This window comes from Myotis nattereri (genome assembly GCF_964212035.1).
Source record: "Myotis nattereri genome assembly, chromosome: 11".
Lineage (NCBI taxonomy): Eukaryota > Metazoa > Chordata > Mammalia > Chiroptera > Vespertilionidae > Myotis > Myotis nattereri.
Window position 1 is genome coordinate 36,169,358 of NC_138086.1, and position 22,802 is coordinate 36,192,159.

The window sequence follows — 22,802 nt, forward strand, 5'->3', positions numbered from 1 at the left end:
GGCTTACACTTTTGTATTGTTAATCCTCACCTGAGGATTTTTTTCCATTAATTTTTTAGAGTGAGTAGAAGGATGAGCGAGGGTGGAGGGACACAGAAAGGAACATTGGAGAGACACATCCATTGGTTGCCTCCCACACACACCTGACCATGGCCAGAAATCAAACCTGTATCCCAGCCCAGCCGGCGTAGCTCAGTGGCATCGATTTGAGTGTCGACCTATGAACCAGGAGGTCAGGGTTTGATTCCTGGTCAGGGCACATGCCCGGGTTGTAGGCTTGATCCCTAGTGTGGGGCATGTAGGTGGCAGCTGATTGATGATTCTTTCTCATTATTGATGTTGTGCTCTCCCTCTCCCTTCCTCTCTGAAATCAATTAGTTTATTTTATTTTTTTTAAATCCCTGCAACCCACATACATGCCCTTGACCAGGAATCAAACCCAAGACCTGCCCTAGCCAGTTTGGCTCAGTGGATAGAGCGTCGGCCTGTGGACTGAAAGGTCCCGAGTTGGATTCTGGTCAAGAGCACATGCCCAGGTTGTGGGCTTGATCCCCAGTAGGAGGAGTGAAGGAGGCAGCTAGACAATGAATTCTCCCATCATTGATGTTTCTCTCTCTCTCTCTCTCAAATCCTCTGTGAAATCAATAAAAAAAAGTATTTTTTACAAAGGGTCAGAAAGGGGCCAAGTGCCAAGGAATGTGGGTGGCCTCTAGAAGCTGGGAAAGGCAAGGAAATGTATTTCACTAGCAATTCAGACTTGCTGATACCATGATTTAAAACAAAAACAAAAACAAAACAAAACCCTGAGACCCTTTGGTCCAAGGGCCGACATTCTAACCACTGAGCAAAACTGGCCCCAGGGCAGGCCTTCCATTTTTACCTTTAATCTTACCATGTGCCCACAAAAAATGTTGTAAAATACATCTAAATTTTCTTTTGACTAGGTTTTTAGATGTATAGGGTATAAACCAAGAATGTTAAATGCACAGACTGAGATTACATACTTTGATGACAAGTATACACAAATGCAATACTTCTAAAAATACTTAACAGATGTTGACAAAAGACCACATGTCAGTAAGAGGACCACATATACTGTGGGACGAGCCTTCTAAGAGAAACCCACGTGGCGCAGGAAGCAGTATGGGCTCTGGGGGCAGCCCTCCCTGCTCAGGGCCTAGGGCCTAGGATTTCTAACCCAAGGTGGTACTAGAATCTCTGTATTGTTTTAGTTTGGAGCAAAACAGGAAGTTAAATTCACCATGTCTTTTGCCCAGATAGGATCATTTGAAATCCTTCCTCGCTTGTTCATAAAATTAGCTGGCTCTCTGGTATGTTGTGAATGAACCATGGTATTAAAGCAGGAGCCCCTCCAAACCCATGCTTTCACCAGACTCTGTCACCATTAGCAAGCCAGTTGGCTGTTTGTGCTGCCAAAATTTGTATTGAGAGTGTTTCCAGTCCCCCAACTTCACAGTTAATTTCAAAGGGAGGCAATTAACTACTTCAGCCTACACCTGAAAACAATACTGTGCTAGTCACACCTCGTGCCATCCATGTATGTCCTTAAATTCTATTCTTGATTTCCCTTTACAAAGATAAAGTGATTCCGTGTTAACATTTGCTAGGAAAAAAAAAAAAGTTGGTTAAAGTTGGAAGCGGGAAGCCTGGTATAGTTTTGTTTTCGAACCGATTTTCTGGAGAGAGCGGTTCGGGCAGGGGCAGGCTCGGGCTGCCAGGTGCCCATGGCCAAGGCCTGCAGGTGTGCGGGGCCTCGGGCGGGGACGGCTCGCTCCCCGCGGCCGGCGGCCGCTTTCCCGAGCTCCTGCCCAGCTCTGCGCATCCGCCGCCGGCACCCGGCTGGGTAAGGGTCCCGACCCCGGAGGCACGCGGATCGGGTGCAGCCGAGTTCCAGGTCGGTTCCGGCTGCACGGAGGGGTGTGCGCCGGGCGGGGCAGGAGCTGCGAGGCCCTCTCCTCAACTGTTCCGGGGCACTTTCTGCCGCGGTGGGTGCCCCCCGCCGAAGAAGGTGACCCCTCCTCGTTGGGTCCGAAGTGGCGGGAAGACGGGTCTTTGGAGGCGGCCCGGAGGCGAGGGAGGCTGTAAAACCCGGACGAGGATCCGGAGCGCCGGCCCGGGACGGCGCGGGGCCGAGGGCCCGGTCTTCAGGTAGGAACCGGGCGGACGGCGGGGGACCCCGGGCGGGGGCCGCGGCGGCGGCGGGCGGTTTCTGGACCCCCCACCCCCGCGCTCTGGCCGGTGAGGCGATGGCGGCGGCGGTTTCCCGGCCCCCCCCGCCCCGGACGCCGCCGGCGGTGCGTCCCGACCCTCCCCCACGCGCCTCTCCCGACGGTGGCCGGAGCCGGGGAGCCGGGAAGTCGGGGAGCCGGTGAGCCGGGAGGGCGGGGAGCGGCGGAGCGAAGGCGAGAGGGCGGAGGTTGCGTGGTGCAGGCGGCGGCGGCGGGAGGAGGGCCGGCGGGCGGGCAGGGGAGGAGGAGGAGGCGGGGGCCGTGTCGCACGCAGCTCCAGGCGGGGCGGCCCCGGCGGCTGAGGGACGCAGCCAGACCTTGGCGGGACGGGGATTTAATCGAGGCCCAGGCCCAGCGACCAGGCGGAGACGTCGCCGGAGCCATTTCGGCAGCAGGGACATGCGGGTGAGCGTGGCGGCGCCGGGGCTGAGGGGAGGCGGCGCAGGCCAGGCCCGGAGCCGCGGTGTCGCAGTGACGGGGCCCGCGGCGGCCCAGCCCAGGCGCCGGGCGAGGCCTGAGCTCCGAGCCGCGGCTCCGGGCGGAATGGCGGCGGGGCCGGGGGCTCCGGGGCGCGAGCGGGGCCGCCCTGAGTCCCCGCGGGCTCGGGCTCGGGGCGGCCGGGCCTGGACCACGCACCGGGAAAAAGCCCGATTCATCGCGCCGAGGCGGAGGCCTGGTGGCGACCGGGCTGGGGCGGTGGAGCTGGGGCCGTTCGGCCGTGCTCGCCTCGCCTCCCGCCCCTCGTGCGGCGACCCCCGCGGGGCGCCCGGCCTCCTGCCCTCCCCCCGCGCCCCTCGGGACCGCTCCTCCCGGACTCGTGCTCTCCAGCGAGTGCGGGGCGCCGGCCGCCCTGCTTTCCGGGTTACCCGCCGGCATTGTGGCGACGGCGCAGGTCGCTATTATTGGGTAACAGTCGCTCTTTGGCTCGGTTCCCTCTGGGGAGCGGGCCGGGGAAGCGGGAGGGATGCGAGTGCGGCGGCGGGACCGGCCAGAGCCCCCGGCGCCCGCCAGTCGGGCCGGGCCTGCGCCGCGGCCTCGGCGCGCCCCCGACCCTGCGCCCCGCGGGAGCGCGCGCTGACCCCGCAGGTAACCGCGCGCGCGGCCCCGGGGCGCCTCGGCCACCTGGGGACGTGGCGTGAGGCAGACGGGGTGAGGGTCCCGGGGGGCAAAGCTTGGTGGGCATTCCTGGAGGCCAGTCTCCAAAGTCAGGGGTTTTCCTCGGGAGCGAGCCCTCTGCCAAAAATAGGATTCTCTCCTCCGATTGGAGGGCTGCTGTCGCTTTTAGTTCGTAGTCGGGGTTAGTGTGCAAATACGGAATCGCATCAACTTACTCGGGTTTTATTTGCTCTGTGTAATGGCCCTTCCTGTGTGGGCATCGAAACCGCCCGAGTTGGGAGTGGAGTAAATGGTCACCCAGTTTTTAGAAGACATGTATCAGGGTGACACAAGGGGAACTGAAGGCACTTGTACTTTAAGCTTCGAGCTTCTCGAATCTAAACATACCTTCACACTCCGCAGATGCGTGCCGTTTTAAGTTGGACACTATTTGGTAACCACCCTGTCTAGCCGATTATCTGGAATCTTGGAGAGTTTGTGGGTTGTGTAAGGTTAGGGGTAAGATTATTATTTTCTTAAAAAAAAACAACATCAGTTGGATATGAGAATTCTATTTGTGTGTTTAACAAGTTACTGGTTATTAGGAAAATATTTTACTGTTTGTGGCTTCTCGTGGTAATTTTAGGACATAGTTGCTTCGCATTTCAAATTTCGAGGCGTGCAAACAGAAGGCTGGCTCGCTTTAACTCTGTTATGCACATCTTTGGAAGTTGCAGGAGAGTGCTCATTACCTTAGAGGGGTGCCTGATTGATTCTCTTAGAATGTTAAACTATTTCTTCTTCTCATGGGTGTCATCTTTTAAGAACTATTTTGCCAAAGGTGGAGGGACTTTCTATATACTAGGTGTTTGTTTTTTTCACCATTTTATGAAAGCTCAGGTCCTTGCAAGGCATGGCCCCCATTCCAAATATGTCATCAAGAGAGCCAAAGGGCAAATGAATGCCTGAGCTGGTTCTGCAGTTTGCTTAGCTATTACAGCTCCTTAAGCTCCATTGCCTCTTACTGATTGTTATCTTCCAGAGATAATTAACTTCAACTTGATCTTCAGTACAGCCTCCTTTCCCATGAATTTCAGACTGTGAATCCTTTGAAGGGACTGAATAGTCTTTATTTATTTTTGCACCCCCCACCTTGGTCATGGGTACCTTGGTTGTCTTTTTGAATGAACAAATCTCCCGGAATAATCTGACCTAGTGTTTGACCACTTCTAATTTTGGCTGTAGAAACAGCCTGGGTAAGAATGCAAGCTTTATTGTGATTATTATTATAACACCCCCAATCTAATGCAGAGCCCCAAGAGACAGATGCCCAGGTTTTCTTTAGCTATGGCAATCCAGGAAAATGCCAAGGAAACAAGCTGTGAAACTTTAATTTGTTTCCCCTCCCCCTTAAAACTAACTCTTAAGGTGTGGATTTTATTTTTTTCCGCAACAAAATGTGGGTCTTTCCAGCAGTTAAATATTGCAGCCTTGCCTTTAAAATGAAGCCAGTGGTAGAAGCCCTTTCCTATCGGAGAGGTGATGCAAACCCTGTAGTACCAGAGTCCTATGTGACATTTCTTACAGGCGTGACCATTCTTGGGTCCTTGAGGGCCTTGTATCAGAAATTCACTCCTGGCAAAACCAGCAGGCATAGTATGCCTTTCTTTCAGGATGGAAAATTTAAATGGATGTGCTTGAAATTGAGGAGTTGTTGTTTGCCATTCTTCAAATGTGAATTAGGGTCCAAAACTCTTAGGAATGTGTTTGTGTTTTTACTCTTTGCTGTTTCAGTCCTCCATAGGTCCCAAATCCTCAGTAACTGAGTCAGTCTGGAATAAAATGTCTTTGGGGGACCACTTTTGAACTTGTGTTTTAGATGTCTAGAGAAAAGAGTGTATCATTTTTAAGGACCAATTTGAAATTTATTTTGCTTTTCTTGATATCTGGTATTTTCTCAGCAAGATGTATTTTTTGTTCGCTTTCAAAACATTAAATGAAGAATAAATCATATTTAAATAAAACTTACGTTACTAAGGACTTTAAGCTCCCTGTTTAATATATACATTTAATGCACACTGTAAGCAAGATGATTATAATATGTAATGTTGTGTTTTTTGAAGTTTTCATTCACATATTTTCTGGCTCCTAAAAAAGCTGTGTGTTATTTTTGCTTAGGCATAGAACATTTTGCTTTGAGAAGACGTGGGATCTAGTTTGAGCTTAATTTTGCCGGGTGTTCATTTCAGCATTTGTAAAATGAGATGATTTTTTTAATTGACACTGTTTAAGATTTCTTTATAGGACCTCAAAGCATGGGCATGTCATAGCTTTTAACATTAATAGCATTTGGAAAACTGTCCTATAAAGCATAATCTTATTCATGTTTGGAAAGCAGAGTTGTGAAGCCCAAGTTTGACAGGCATTTAAACTTTTCCCCTTGGATCTAGGAAGCAGCCCCTCCAGTTCCCAGAAGCTCCTAGGCCAGTGATGGCGAACCTATGACACGCGTGTCAGAGGTGACACGTGAACTCATTTTTTTGGTTGATTTTTCTTTGTTAAATGGCATTTAAATATATAAAATAAATATCAAAAATATAAGTCTTTGTTTCACTATGGTTGCAAATATCAAAAAATTTCTATATGTGACACGGCACCAGAGTTAAGTTAGGGTTTTTCAAAATGCTGACACGCTGAGCTCAAAAGGTTCGCCATCACTGTGCTGTCCTCTCTGTTTTTACTCTTTTTACTCTTGCTCTCCCCTCTGTCTGAAGTGCCATGTCCCCTGCATGTCACCAGACAGACTCTTGCTCCTTTAAAAAGACTCAGCTCAGCCCCTACCCTCATTCCATCCCATCCCAGGCTAGGAGACTTCCCTGGGATCCCGAGTCCCTGCCTGAGTCACCGTCCCAGTACTTAACCCTTTGACTGGACTTGGTGATTTCTCCCACTAGACTCACCTCCTTTAGATCAGGGACCGTATGGTGCCTTAACACATTGCCCACATCATGTGCATTCGTGTAACTCCTACTTCCTTCATGAACATCCTCCCACTTTAAACCTTTACTAAACCCATGAAGTGTAGGTACTATTGTTTGGTCCACCTTACAGCATATAGGTTAACAAACAGGCTTTGAGTGGTTAGGGCCAGGCCCGGTCGGTGGTCAGGCCTGAGTTACAATAAAGCACAGGGCCTCCAGAGCCCCAGCTTTTAAGCAGACTCTCCCTAAGAATGGGATTTATCTGAAGGTGGAAGAAAAGATCAAAATGAAAATGCCCTAAGGATTGACATCTGATCATTGATAATTATGACAGTTCATTATGCAGAACTTGGTCGACTACCAAGAATGAGCTTATTCTTCTTGGTCTTTTAGTAACAGGACATTGAAGGAGAAGAGTAACTGGGATAGAAATGAACAATTCTGGAACTTTGGGACTGTTATTAAATTGAGTGTGAAGTCTGTAAAACCATTTACGATTGTTCGTTTAGATCTAACAAGCTGCAGTTTTTGAAAAGGCCTGTCTCAGAAAATGCTTTGGAAAATAGATTGTATGAAATGTATGCAGCCATTTAAAATGTGTGTGTATACATTGGTGAACATATTTAAAGTTATAAGAATGGTTGTAATTTCAGGGTGGTGAGCTTTGTGCTTTTAAAATATATATTTAAAAAAATTTTTAAAGCACAAAGATAATACAGATGATCCCAGAATGGAGAAAGCCTCTCAAAGCACCACACCAAAAGTAGGAACTGTTAAAGAAATTATTCATTTGTTTACTTTAAAATAACTAAACTTCTATATGTTAAAATACCATAAATAGAATTCAAAGACAAAAGGCAAACTCAGAAAAATTTTGTAACTTACGAGCAAATGTACTTACCTTGCTATAGATGGCTTATAAAAAGGAGGAGCAGGAAACATGAAAAAAATTTCAGCTTCCCAGAAATCAGTGAGATACTGTGTTTTAAAAATTTGGCATACATTAAAAAAATTCAGCTTCTAATGAGGGTGCAGAGAAATGAGCCTACTTATATGTTGCTAGAAAGTATAATTCAGTATGGTTTTTCTGAGAAATATGTAACAAAAGCTTATAAAATATGCATGTACTTTGGAATAGCTAATCTAAGGGTTTAGTCTAAAAAAATATAAAAAAATGACAAGTAGATTAATATTCTGTCATAGGTACACTGTTTAACTAATGCCCTCTTACTGAGCATTTGTTTTCAGTTTTTTGCTAGTAAGGATGATTGTTTCAGCATTGTTTAGATAAGTCTTTCCATTTCTCTAATACTGTATTTAATGAATATTCAGCAATTATAAAATGACAAAACATGCTATACAACAACACATATCTATAAAAAATTCTTTTGGTGTGAATAAATGCATTAAAAAAAGATAATAAGCCAAAATGTTAATAGTGATTGTCTCTGAGCAGCAGAAGTATGGGTCATTTTTAGTTCATTCTTTTTTCCCTCCAGTTTTGTACAGTGCATGTGTATTTATAATGCAGTGAATTAATTTATTAAAAAAACAAAAAGCAGTAGAAGCTGTGGGCCTACTTGGGAGCAAGATGTTTCCACTTAGTTTCATGCTGAGATCATTCGGTGTTCGCTTTACTAGCAGACCCCTTTCCAGGTCTATCCCCCCCCACCCTCCTAGGGGTAAATATTTGACTTCCCTCTGGCTGTATTTCCTGGGTCTGTTTCTCTTTTGCTGGTCTAATCTTCCCATTCTTTCCCTCATATCTTAATCCCTCAACTACTTCCTGTGCCCTCAAGTTTCATGCCCTCCATAAAGCTGTCTTAATCTTCTGAAAGACACTTATGTTTGTATTTTATTAAATTGTACTACTGGATTATGTGCTGATGAATCATTTTCAGTTTCCTTTCCTTAGTGGTATTGTGAACTTCTATCCCTTTTTGCTACTTCACACCTTTTAGTGATAGTAGATGTACTTTAAAATTGAATGTGTTTTTTTTTTTAAATTAAATTTTTATTGTTCAGATTATTACATTTGTTCCTCTTTTTTCCCCCATAACTCCCCTCCTCCCAGTTCCCGCCCCACCCTCCGCCCTCACTCCCCACCCACTGTCCTCATCCATAGGTGCACGATTTTTGTCCAGTCTCTTCCCGCATCTCCCGCACCCCATTCCCCCCCCCCCAAGAATAGTCAGTCCATTCCCTTTCTATGTCCCCGATTCTATTATAATCACCAGTTCATTCTATTCATCAGATTATTTATTCACTTGATTCTTAGATTCACTTGTTGATAGATGCATATTTGTTGTTCATAATTTGTATCTTTACCTTTTTCTTCTTCTCTTTTTAGAGGGTACATTTCAGCATTTCATATAATACTGGTTTGGTGGTGATGAACTCCTTTAGCTTTTCCTTATCTGTGAAGCTCTTTATCTGACCTTCAATTCTGAATGATAGCTTTGCTGGATAAAGTAATCTTGGTTGTAGGTTCTTGGTATTCATCACTTTGAATATTTCTTGCCACTCCCTTCTGGCCAGCAAAGTTTCTGTTGAGAAATCAGCTGACAGTCGTATGGGTATTCCCTTGTAGGTAACTGAGTTTCTTTCTCTTGCTGCTTTTAAGATTCTCTCTTTGTCTTTTGCTCTTGGCATTTTAATGATGATGTGTCTTGGTGTGGTCCTCTTTGGATTCCTTTTGTTTGGGGTTCTCTGTGCTTCCTGGACCTGTAAGTCTATTTCTTTCACCAGATGGGGGAAGTTTTCTGTCATTTCTTCAAATAGGTTTTCAATATCTTGCTCTCTCTCATCTTCTGGCACCCCTATAATTTGGATGTTGGTACGCTTGAAGCTGTCCCAGAGGCTCCTTACACTATCTTCGTATTTTCGGATTCTTTTTTCATTTTGCTTTTCCGGTTGGGTGTTTTTTGCTTCTTCGCATTTCAAATCTTTGACTTGATTCTTGCGCTCCTCTGGCCTGCTGTTGGGTGTCTGTATAATATTCTTTATTTCAGTCAGTGTATGCTTAATTTCTAGTTGGTTCTTTATCACAACATCGAGGGTCTCATTAGATTTCTTGTAGATCTCATTAAGTTTATCAGCAGTTTCTAGAAACTTATTGAAAGACCTTAAAAGTGTAGTTTTGAGCTCTATATCCTCCATTTCTGTCATGTTTCTTTGTCTCCACATTTTTTATGCTTTCTTGGTGCACCCTCTTGTGGTCTTTGTGCGCAGTCTTGTTGTAGTTAAGCCTTGGTTGTTGTAGGTAATACTGGCGGGGATTTGACCTCCAGGCCAACTGGCTATGAGAATCAGCTGTGTCTGCAGTGGGAGAACTTCTGTGCTGGATCTCTAGGGCGGTGCTAATCTAGCCTTTGCCTGAGGCTATCCGGCAATGCCTCTGTGCAGGGCTTGGGCGGGGCAGGTCCCAGGGGATCTACAGGGTGGGTGGAGCGAGCAGTTATGGCTGCTCTCAGTCCCGTTCCCAGAGGCTCTGCCTCTCAGAGCCCCAGCAACCGCTGCAAACCTCGGAGAGAAAGCTGCCTTCGAGTTCCGACCGAAGCCAGACAGTCCCGCTTTTCCTGTTTGAGTCTGGGTCCCTAGAGACTTGCCCGGATCTGGAGCTCAGAGTCTGAGACTCCCTCCCGATTGAAACAGACAACCGTGCCCTCAGCCACCAGCCCGCTCCGCACACACCTCCGCACCTTAGTATTTGACTTCAGCACTGCGCCTCCTCTGAGTCTTGGTATGCTATTCTCTTTCCTCCGAGTTGTAGAACTTCCACTCAGCCAGCCTTCCTGTGGTTCTGGGTGATGTCCGTTCCGTCTTTTAGTTGTATTTTTGAAGTGGTTGTTCGAGGCAGCAAACTCCGGCATTAACCTATGCCGCCATCTTGGTTTTTTCTAAAATTGAATGTTTAAACCTATTGTCATTATGCTTAAGAAATACATTTACTTTAAAAATTAAATACTTTTGGTGCAGTTTGTGCTATAGCTTGGAAAATTGATTTATCGTTGATTTAAGCAATGTCTTCTAAATGATACATATTAGGGATACTATTGGACTTATGAGAAAATGGGTGCACAGAAATGTGTCACCAAATGCTGGGAGGGGGGCGCGGGGGATGCCTTTACTATATAGGAATTGGTTAAGTATTTGCTAACAAAAATAGTTAAGTGTGCCTGGGAGCAAAGCCAGAGACCTCAGCTCCCCTCCCTGTAGGATGGAGGCCTGCTATGGATGGGGGTGACAAACCAGCCACAGCCCACATATGTGTCGGTTCTAAGTGGAACTCCAGGAGTAGAGTTCCAGTTCTGGCTCTTTCCCTCCTTGAGCCCTAAGCTCATGTTGGGGAACTAGGAAATGCTTAGTTTGAGGAAGGGTGGAGAAGAAAAAGTCTGAGTGGTTTCTTCTGACTTCAGGCTTACATATTTAAAATCTGTACACGATTTACTTACAGGTTCATCCTACATGTGATACCACCATGTATTCAGTGCTTAGTATGTACCACATGCCAGGCTGACGCAAGACAGTGACTTTGGAGTTGCTCCACTCAGCTTGGTTCTTGCAAATGCCTCACTGTGGACACTGGCACAGAGATGTTTTTCCTAGTTATTCATTAGATGGAGACTCCGCAAATCAGAGGGTCTTCTGTTTGATAAAAGGGAAGGCTTAGGGATACAGAAGACACCAAGCCTGCTGAGCAGTTTTTCCAGGAGTTAGCTGGGACCTTTGTAAATGTGTGGTAACTGCCCTGGTGGGGTTGGGTTGGGTTGGGTTTAGTGGGGGCATAACTGCCTGTGAAGCATTGGACGTTATGAATTGTTTGTTTTGGTTATTGTTATTTTTATAATGTGGGGAAGAAAGAAATTCTACCTCCACCCTAATTACACTGACATGAGACAGATTAAAAAGAGAAAATAACCAAATTTAATTACATACCTATATATGAGAACCCCACATGCATGAGAGAGTTGTAGACTCCAGTGCATGAAGAGGTTCAGAGGCAGAAAGTTAGCATGAGTTGTATATGGCATTCTGAGCAAAGGATGATGGAGGCACCTGGAGCTTCAGAGGGGAGGAGGGTCATTAACAGGATGGTAAGAGCAGATAGATGTTCAGTAATTACATGGAGGTTTGCCCTGCCGTATAGATAGGTCATAAAAAGTTATTTCTGGTGATAACTCTTATTATGGGCAAGGCCTCAAACTTAAATTGTTTAAGGGAGAAATAGAAGTTTCTCATGAGCTGGCAGAGTTTCCATTGCCTCCAGCTCAAAGTAGTCCACATGCCAAAGTGGCACATCCCAGGGAGGCCTCTTCTGAGTCCCTTCACTGCTCAAGGAGCTCAGCTGTAGCACTCCATGTGCCACTGCTTTTTCAGTATTTTTACTTACCTGTGTAGAGTGTTATTTGCCCTATGTTCCTTGATGTGGAAGGCATAGGAGTGGGACAGGAGAGCTGTGAATAAGTAAGTTTAGGAAATGCTAGGTTGAGGAGTCTTTAATATGTCTATATATATGTATACACACACACACACACACACACACACACACATATATATATATATATATATTCCTATATTTTACACTATGTATGTATAGGGTGTGTACCTGTATGGATATAAGGTAATCCCCAATTTAATAAATAGCTTTTGAGGGAAGAAAACCCTACTCCTGTATTAAAGAATGGGTTTTGTTTTGTTGAGCTCTGATTTTGGAATTAGAATGTTAACAATTATGTGACTTGAAGTAGAGATGTATGTAGTAAATTGCTGTGTTCATTTTCCTGGTCTTTGGTGGGATTCTGATTAGCATTTTGAAACACTAGTGTTCTTTGGGAGTGTGGGATCCTAATGAGTACAGTTATAGGTCTAGTTGTCTAGAAAATAACTGCTTCACTTTATTCCTTGTATAAATCTGAATCGTAAATGCTATTACCAGAAGGATCTAAAACAAATTTAAAGCACATGGATCATCATTAATCCAGGACTCATGAGCAGCAACAACAGAATCAAAGCTAGAGTTATTCTCACTTTCTTGGTGGTGTCATATGTAAGTGTACTGCATTTGAAAAGCCTTTCAGTCTGTTGAAATTCAGACTTTCCTTCTCTTAAAGGTTCTCTAGATTCTGTCCCATACCTTCTTTCTTCTATATTCTAGCTCAGTGGTTTCGAGAATGTGGACACTTCACATGACATGTGAGGGCACATTTGTTTGGGAAACGGAACCAGGTCTATTTTCTAAAGCATTTTGGCTTCTTAAGGAAGGGATATAACCTGCAGCATTTTCCAGACTTCTGGGCCCACTTACCCTTATTTTTCTTGAATGATCTCTTACATTAGCTTCTACGGTGAATACTGTGCTCTTCAATTCTGTCTTTTCTTCTGCTAATGGACATTCAGGAGCTATCTCTTTGACTTGATTCTGCTCTAGCTTATTTTGTTGTGGGGTTTTTCCATTTTATTTTGGCTCCTTGACTTCCAGCTGAGCCCCCAGCTTCATGCGGCCCTCACATCCTCATTTTACCTGTATTCATGATTTGTCGTGGCTTCTGTGACTATGAAGTCTGCCCCCAGTGGGTGTTTGAGTCACCACAATTTGGTAGAGGGAGCTCTGCTCCCAGTCCTTGTTGGTCCTTTACCATATAACCTACTTCATCCCCTTAGGCTCAGAAAGTACTCAAGTCCAGCTGTGTGCACAGCCCTGGCCTGCTGCATGGCTCACTTACAGCTCTGTGTTGGTCCTGGCTGTTTGGCCTGTCCCGGATCTTCAATCTGGCAATATTTGAAGGAAATTTCAGTAAAGCAAATGAATTTGGGGAAATTTTGTTAACTTTGAGATTTTACTTACCTATAATAAGTGACAAATGTAGATTTAAAAAATATACATATTTTTATTGCTATCAGAGGAGAAGGGAGAGGGAGAGGGAAACATCAATGATGAGAAAAAATCATTGGTTACCTGCCTCCTGCAGGCCCCACACTGGGGATGGAGGCCACAACCCAGGCATATACCCTGGCTGGGATTTGAACCATTACCTCCTGGTTTCACAGGTTGATGCTCAACCATTGAGCCACATTGGCTGGGCTTACAGAAATTTTTGTTTGATAGGCTGATTAAATGTCTGATTAAAGAAGTTGCAGATTATAACCAACAAACCATATGTTACACTAATGTTTCTTTAGAAACTGTGGATGTGGCATTAAGATGAGCATCCACATTGCTTTATATGGTAGTGGATAGGTGAAAATGTGTCTATCTGTGTGTAACTAGGACAGTAGGCTCCCTTAGTAGCTGTAGTGAGATGTGATTTTTTTAAAAAATTGATTTCAGAGAGGAAGCGGGGAGGGGAGAGAGAGATACAGAAACATCAGTTATGAGAGAGAATCACTGATTGGCTGCTTCCTGCATGCTCCACACTGGGGATCGAGCCTGAAACCCTGGCATATGCCCTGATCAGGAATTGAACCATCCTGGTTCATAGATGGATGCTCAACCACTGAGCCACGAGGGCTGGGCTGAAATGGGATTTTTAAAACACACTCTGATGATTCCTTTTGACAGCAGTCAATCAAGAACTTCAGTGTTTACATTAAAAATAACTTTTTTTCAAAATGCAGAGCATTAGTTTGTTTTATTCACAGTCTGGTGTAGACTGAATCTGAGTGCCTACTCAGTATGTAATCTGAAAATAGTGAGTCCTATAATGTGCTGCTTTGTATAGTTCATTGCATTTATACTTCGCAGAAGTTGCTTTAAATGCAAAGTTTTGATATGTAAGTTTTATTTTTGAAATTTGAATTGTGTTTGGAAGCCCAAGTCCTCTGTAGTGTCCCTTTTTAATATATGCGTTATTGATAAAAACTATAGGGAAAATCTGGATTTTGTGATCCTGATGTTCTCTTAAAAAATATTAACTACATGCCCGCCGGTTTGACTCAGTGGTTGAGTGTGGACCCATGAACCAAGAGGTCACTGTTTCAGTTCTCGGTCAGGATACATTCCTGGGTTTCGGGCTCGGTCCCCAGTGGGGGATATGCAGGAGGCAGCCTATAGATGATGTTTCTCATTCATGTTTCTTTCTCATCGATGTTTCTATCTCTCTATCCCTCTCCCTTCCTCTCTCTAAAACTCAGTAAAAACGTATTTAAAAAAAAATATTAGCTACATTTTCAACTGGGAACATAGTTTGATAGTTTTTTCAAAATAAGCGATTTGAAGCATAAGCGTGAAAGCCTTGCCTGAGAAGATACACAGTTAATGTGTCTTGACTAGAAGCTGTTCAATGGAAAACCTCGAGAAAATGCTAGAAGTTGGAATCTGTGGTAGAATCATCTTCTAAGGTGAAACTGATGCTGCAGGTTTTATCATGTTTTCGCCTTTGTATCGATATTTTTTTTAAAAGCCCCCCCCCCCCCCTGCTTCCAGAAAACCTCTTGAAGGTTATCAAATGGCATACTTTCATGAGTGCAGAAGGTTTATTTACATGATTGAGAGACTGAATTTAATGATTCTTACTGATCTGAGCCCAGGTTTAAACACACACTTGTTTATTCTATACCTCCAATACCTTTTCCCCAATGTGTACAATGTCTGAAAATACTAAGTTTGCAAGTACTTTGTGTTATTATAGTAGTTGCTAAGGATATTTGCAACAAGATGCTTTTTATCAAGTGCAGCACTGAACATGAGCACAGAATGGGTGCAGATCTCTGGCAGGTGGACCCACAAGGGCAGTAGAAGGTAGCAGGCAGCAAGCTCGTTGTGACCCTGAGTAGTCAGGACTGTTGTCCATCCACCTAAAAGAGGGCACCACTTGATTACCCTAGGTACCTTCAATAGGGAGAGTACTGGTAAATTGTATTCAAATCAAATCAAAACATAAATGCTCCAAATCAGAAAAGGAGCATAGTGGGAGGAGGACAATATCCTTTTTAAACCAATTGGTAGTGAAATGGGAAGTGTCTTTGAAAGGTCAATTAGGTAGGGAAAATTGCTGATTGGAGTTTTTGAACTTAGGGTTAATTTATTTGTGTTAGTGGAGTGAAAAGGCTTGAAAACCTGGATTGTGTGAATAACCTTGTTCCCTAGAGATGTGGTAGCTTTCCAAATCTTAGCAGATATTATTTCGAGGCTCAGCACTCACCATCTACTGGTATGTACAGACTTCACCACGCACGCGGGCAAGTTGGAAATGAATTTTGGGACCTGTGAGTTGAAGCTCATTTCATTTAAGAGTTCCAGCATTTGTAGCAGGATAATGCTGCCTTTGTGAGCAGCCCTCCTGGCTGTACCTCGCCAGCAGAAGCAGAACTTGCCGCCTGCATGTAACATGTGGTTGTGCCTCCCCAGCTGAAGGCCTAGATTTCCACCCTCAGTGGCCTTAGGATGTACCTGCATCACTAGCATCTCTGGAGGGGAAAAAAACACCCACTTGTTTTTTATATTTGTGAATGTGTTTCTTTGGGCCCTTAGAATGACCCCAAACACACACAAACATAACTGAAATCAAAGATGCACTGAAGAACACTTACTTTATGTTCTGTGAGCTCTATTCTTTCTGTTTCACTGTTTGAAATGTTCCATTGCCATTTACTGAGTTACTGTTATGGTCCACATGGATTGCAGTTCTCAATTTGAAAAACATTCATAGTGTAGATAATCAGGATCAAATCTATCACTTTTCCTTGTTTTAACATGAATGAAAATGCTTTGTAATAAAATATGTGCAAGCTAGATCGTTGAAAAACGTGTTCATAAAATTGTGCTGAAACTAAGACTTGAAATTTGGTCCTTAGCAGTTAAAAGTAGTTTATGTGGATAAACTATCTATAGCACCTGTTAAATACTAAGTGCCTATGGTCATCTGCAAGTTTTTGAGTTTTTAAAGCAATGTATATTAGTGATGCTTGATACCCTACTTGAAAGTCACATGGTAATTAAAACAAAGAATTTATATGCTGACTAAATTAAAAATCACTTATGTCCCAGCTGGCATGGCTCAGTGATTGAGCTTCAACCTATGAACCAGGAGGTCACGGTTCCATTCCCAATCAGGTCACATGCCCGGGTTGCTGGCTCAGTCCCCTGTGTAGGGCGTGCAGGAGGCAGCAGATCAATGATTCTCATCATTGATGTTTCTGTCTCTCCTTTCCCTTCCTCTTTGAAATAATATATACTAGTATATACATACACACACACAGATACACACGCACACGGTATTTATTTTAAAGAGTCAGTTACGAATTAAACAATATTTAAGGCTTTGAGTGCTTGTATGTGGATTTTAGGATTTTAAAATGACCCTTTTCTATTAATTGTTCAAGTACCAAATCTAAGATAATGAAAACAGTTTCCTAATACTAAGATGTTCATAGAACAAAATTCTATGCTTAATGACATCTGAAATTTCTCATAACTATAAATATGCATCTGTTTAGGGGAATGAGTTAGAATAGCATGTTTCTGTATTATATAATTAGAAGGACAAAGATTGATCTCCAGTGGAAGGCAGCTATATTAATTTATTTAGTGTAAGTACTAATTTCAAAGCTCTTCTGGATGCACAAAAGTTTCATATGAGATTGTTACTGTAAATAATTATCGGTGGCATATTATTCTTGAATAAGGTTTATTTTGGAAGTTGAAGCATGATAGTTGTCATGCTTCCATTATAAGCTTATAATAATTATGATTGTAATCTACCAGTTTTAGAACTTAAAAGGAAACTTAAGTCTCACTCATACTTTCATTGTAAAATGGCAAATGGGGATGATAAGTCACCATATTTTCCTAGCCAGTCTGGAATCCTCCTGTGACACAGACGCCAGTTTCCTGTTGGTTTCCATCAGTGACCAATGGAGCATCTTCTCACACTGTTTGAGTGGGTCGTTTCTACAGGGGTACAACCTGGCATCCACTCTGTTGGAGACACATTCTCCAAGGCCACTATCTCCTGGCAGTGACTTTTTCATAATAAACCTTCTCTTTCATTTACGATTTATTGCAGAACTTGGACACTGTTAGGGACTGGAATGTTCATAAAACTACTCTCCTCTGGCTTCTGTTTTCTGGCCTCCTGGTGCTCCTACCTTTGTCTCTGTCTCTAGTGTCTCTCTCTCTCTCTCTCTCTCTCTCTCTCTTTCTCTCTCTTTGATGGGAGGTGGGAACTCATTTTCTTGTGTCCCTTAAATGTAAACTTCAGTCCTCATCTCTATTAAATTCTTTATTTATACTTTGAGAATTTTATTTGCATTGCTGCCAACAATTTTTTACCTTTTTATGCATTACTTGAGGTGTGATTTTTCTTTGGGCTAGAGTTCTAAATTGCCTGCTTGGACATTTTCATTTTGGTGTTTTGTTTTAATCACTTCACATTTACCCTATCTAAAATTAAGCTCTTTATATGTCTATTGGCCATCTGTACGTCCTCTTTGGAGAACTGCTATTCAGGTCATTTGCCCGGTTTTAATTGGATTGTGTTTTATTTTGGTGTTGAGTTGTATAAATTCTTTATATATTTTGGATATTAAGCCCCAATGGGCCCCGACGAGAGCGGGATGGTGGAGCAGGTGAGCGGGTGGCACCCGATCACCCCGTAGGCCAGTGGGGAGCAGGCCCGCCACCTGGCTCCCAGGCACCAAGGAAGCCAGGCAGGGGCCTGATGACTCAGGTGGAGGGGGGCACACGCAGGGGAACAGGGCCCAGAGGTCAGCTGGGACCTGCCCTTCCACTCCAGACACTTGCACTTAGATCGCTGGCCAGGCCTAGGGACCACACCATGCATGAATTTCATGCACCGGGCCTCTAGTAGGGGGATAAAAGGTGATGGGAAAAAATAAAAAGACTGCAAGAGACTAAGGAGAAATAACTATGTGAGATCCTAGAAAAGCGTTGGTGAAATTTACATAAAGTCTTTAGTTTCATTAATAGCAATTAATTAATTTAAGCTCTTCATCTTCCCTCTAGATTTAGGCTTCTTCACATAACTTAAGAGAAATTCTCTTTAAAATATCACCTTTCTCTTTGGGGTTCTCTTTTAACGCCCTTTCCCCGTGGGGTTTTGCTAGCCTGAGAATTTTTAAAGATTGTTCAATTTAGTGATATAAAGGTTTTATATGGACAGATTTAGGAATGTCTGGATGATCATCATTTAACCTAGAACTGCCCATGAAATTTTACTTGTGAGCTGGTATTATTTACTATTACAGTATTGCCAGGTGTTACCTAAAGCAGAGGGTACAGTTAATTGAGATACTATTGACTAAATATGGCTCACAAATACTTTTTTTTTTAATTGATTTTTATTGATTTCAGAGAGGGAGAGAGAGAGAGAGGGAAACATCAATGAACAGCTGCCTCCGGTATGCCCTTCACTGGGATCAAGCCTGCAGTCTGGGCATGTGCCCTTGACTGGAATCGAACCCAGAAACCCCTCAGTCCCCAGGCAGATGCTCTGTCCATTGAGCAAAACCAACCAGGGCTCACAAATACTTTTATAGTGTAATATTTGTTTTTTTTATAACCATAAAAGATGTCAAATAAAGTAGAGCAAACATGTCCACCTCTGAGAATTACAAGTTAACGCATTTTTTTTAATATATATTTTATTGATTTTTTACAGAGAGGAAGGGAGAGAGATAGAGAGCTAGAAACATCTATGAGAGAGAAACATCGATCAGCTGCCTCCTGCACATCCCCCACCGGGGATATGCCCGCAACCCAGGTACATGCCCTTGACCGGAATCGAACCCGGGACCCTTCAGTCCGCTGGCCGACGTTCCATCCACTGAGCCAAACCGGTTTTGGCACAAGTTAACGCATTTAACATATTACCTACTTAAGATCTAGAGTGGGTTTTATACTGTCTGTACTTTCGACATATTGCTGAGCGTAAATGATACTGGTAATAGCCGTCATGGAGTAGTGCAGATATCTGTGATTTCGTGGTGGCAAAGTCAGGTGCTGCTAAGACTCCTGTGCTCTGTTACCTTCATTCATGATTGGAGGGATTGTTCTTTCAGTGAGAGGTTAGTGAAAAACAAGATGGAATTTTTCCCCATCTATATTCACAATTCCCTGAATTCTGTCCCTGGGCCCCCACTGGAGTCTCACTTGAACCCAGCTTATCTAACCCTATTTCTTCCTCCCCTTAGGTATGTAACCGTTTTTAATTTATAGTTTATCCTCCCATTTTGTTCTTTTTAAAAAGCAAAACATGTAGCTATACCTATGTGTTAGGGTTTACCCACTTCAGCACCAGCAGTGCACGCGCATACACACACACACACACACACACACACACAGAACCTTGCTTTTTTCAGTTAATGTTTCCACTAAGAAATCACTGTATTATTATCAGTAAGAAGAGGTCATCTTTTTTTAACTGCACAATGCTTCATTTTGTGGATACACATAATTTAGTCCTTCTATCCCTCTTGATGGGTTTTGGGTTGACTTCCAGTCTTTGCAGTGATTCAACTTGAGTTTATTACATGTGGTTTTGGGCCAGTTTATTTTTGGGGGAGAGACTTCTGGAAGTGAGATTGCTCGGTGAAAGGGTAAATGCATCTGTAATGTCCTTAGATACAACCCAGTTACTGCTGTGTCATTGAGCATTCCCACCAGCAATCGTTAAGTTGTTTTGAATTTTTAATGTACTGTCTGAAATTCTGGAACCCAGAGATAAATTTCTGGAGGTTTGAAAGTATAAGTTTGAGAGAGAGCCCTTGTCATCCTTAATCTGTTCCTTACCCATGCCACTCATATCCCATTCAGTCACCATAATTCCTACTGGGTTTGGTTTTAAGCATCTGGCCTTCCTTTCCCATTGTTGGGCATTTAAGTTGAGCCTGTATCTCAACCCTAATAACCTCCCGGTTAATTTCATTGCTCTCAGGTCCCAGTCATCCCAATTCCACAGAGCTCTCAGACAAATGTTCCTAAAGCTTTCTTGATCTTTGTGGCCTGGAATGATTTCTCTCAGACCCTCTGAGCTTGTATTGCAGTTTTTGTCTGTACCTTTAATATGGCAGTAAATCCTATATGCCACCTGACAGCTCTAGTAGCTTCAGCTAAATCTTCTAAATTACATTGTCACTTGCTTATATATGTTGCAGTAGAGAATGAGCCCCCCTCTATCAGTAACATCTTAAATAGCAGCTCTGAAAGTTTCTGTCCAGCAGAATACTTGATACAACAGCCTTTCGTGCTAAGGCCCCCTCAGTATGCAGAACCTAGTTATTTTGTAGAGATACATGTCTTTCTGTGAATGACCTGAATTTGACCCATAAATGTTTATAGCTAGCATGCTTTAAAGCTGGGTTTTTTTTCTTAACAGCTTTATTGGTGTATAATTCACATACAATAAAATTAGCTAGTTTTATTAAATGTATAATTTAGTGATTTTTAGTAAAGTTAGAGTTCTGCAGCCATCAAAGTTCAGTTCCAGAACATTTCCATCAATCACAGAAGATCCTTGTGCCTGTTTGTAGTCACTCTCCATTTCCATTCCAGCCAAGCACTAATCTACTTCCTGTCTCTGTAGTTTGCCTGCTCTGTGGACTTCATATGATAAATGGAATCATGCACTATGTGGTCTTTGCATCTGGCTATCACTAGTGTAATGTTTTGGAGGGTCATCCATGCTGTAGCATGTGTCATTACTTAATTTTTCTTTCTTTTTTTTAATTCTCACCCGAGGCCATGCTTACTGATTCTTAGAGAGGGGAAGGGGCGGGGGAGAGAGATAGATATCCATGTTAGAGAGAACATTGATTGGTTGCCTTCTACGTGCCCCGACCAGGGATCGAACCCACAACCTGGGTATGTGCCCAGACTGAGAATTGAACCTGCAACCAACCGAGCCACACCAGCCAGGGCATTACTTCATTTTTCATTGTCAAATAGTATTCTTTTTTTAAAAAAATTATTTTTATTGATTTCAGAGGGAAAGAGAGAGGGAGAGATAGGAACATCAATGATGAGAGAGAATCATTGATCGGCTGCCTCTTGCACACCCCCCACCCTCAAGCCCACAACTCGGGCATGTGCCCCTGACCGGAATCGAACCTGGGACCCTTCAATCCGCAGGCTGGCGCTCTATCCACTGAACCAAACCAGCCAGGGCCAGATAGTATTCTTTTGTAGGACTGTGACATTTTGCTAATCTATTCACCCACTAGTGGACATTTGGGTTCCACTTTGGGCTATTATAAATATGGTGCTATGCACATATTTGGGTGGACATATGTTTTGTTTGGAAAGGTAGACATGTTGTAATGGAATTGATGGGTCATGCGATAAATTTATGTTAACTGAAGGTGGTCTTTTAATACCCCAAATGTTTAATTATTAACTTTGAGAAAAGATATAAACAAAGCAAATTGAATAATTCTGATACATTCAGGTCTTTGGAATCTGGCTTGGTTGTTTGAGAAATAGCAGAACCCATTTCCAATTTGAGCACATGTTTCTGTTGCTCCTCTTTATAGACATGGATTTAAAGATTTTGAATGATTTTAAGTAGAGACAAACTCAGCTCTTATCTCTGGAAAGCCATCTGTTAAGATATTAATTGGAATTTTTTATACTTGCCACCTGTAATTGCGTGAACTTAATTATAATGAATCTCTTTTGTATAGGGATGGAATGATATATTTAAATGTTACAAGTAAGTAGAAGTTCTGCAAGCCTTGAATTTTCATAATGAAGTCCTATAGGCTTATCAGAGGTAGCCTGGTAGATGTGTAATAGAATGAACCCTCATTATTGAAGCACAACCAAGTGGGCTCCATATACAGGGTTTTTAAGTTTAGATTCCTTCTTGATTAAAAGAATGAAATTTGTCCAACTGGTGTGGCTCAGTGGTTGAATGTTGACCTGTGAAACAGGAGGTCACAGTTTGATTCCTAGTCAGGGCACATGCTCAATCCCCACTGGGGGGGTGTACAGGAGGCAGCCAATCCTTTCTCATCATTGATGTTTCTGTCTCTCTCCCTCTCCCTTCTTTGAAATCAATAAAAATATTTTAAATGAAATTTAAAAATAAGTATCATTCAAATACTAATTAATGAATATTCAAATGAAGTAGAAAGTTTTACATAGTTTGGGAATGTAAGTATAAATAAACTTCCAGTTCATGAATTTGCTGGCTCTTCGTTGTCCTGTTGATTTGCAGTCATTTGGACTTGTCATTAAATAGTCATGTCCTGAATCTTTCGAATGTCTTTGTTGTAATTGCAAATTCAAGAGGAAGTCTTGGTAGCTAGCACCTTTTACAGTAAGGTAGCACACCATCACCTTCTGTGGAAACAGCTTGCGGTGGGGAGTGGTTGATGGAAAGAACACAGCTTTAGAACCCAAATACTGGGTCTGGGTCTGAATCCCTACCACGTATTAGTAGAGTGTCTTTGGGCAAATTATTTAATATCTCTGAGCCAGAGTTTCCTCATTTGTAAGAAGTAGATAGTACCATACAGA

The 22,802-nt window shown here is 43.2% G+C and overlaps 1 protein-coding gene across 3 annotated transcripts in view; it reads left to right on the forward strand.

The window, feature by feature from the left end:
- The first annotated feature begins 1,776 nt into the window (after positions 1–1,776).
- Positions 1,777–22,802, forward strand: part of CUL1 (cullin 1) — a 101,256-nt gene continuing 80,230 nt past the window's right edge. Inside the window, exon 1 of one of the 3 annotated variants that reach the window (XM_081102724.1) lies at positions 1,777–2,169. The gene's annotated coding sequence lies outside the window, so the exon portion shown is untranslated. Of the gene's footprint in view, positions 2,170–2,325; positions 2,390–2,474; positions 2,655–22,802 lie in introns of those variants that run through there. The other 2 variants (XM_081102725.1, XM_081102723.1) reach the window with 2 other exon arrangements.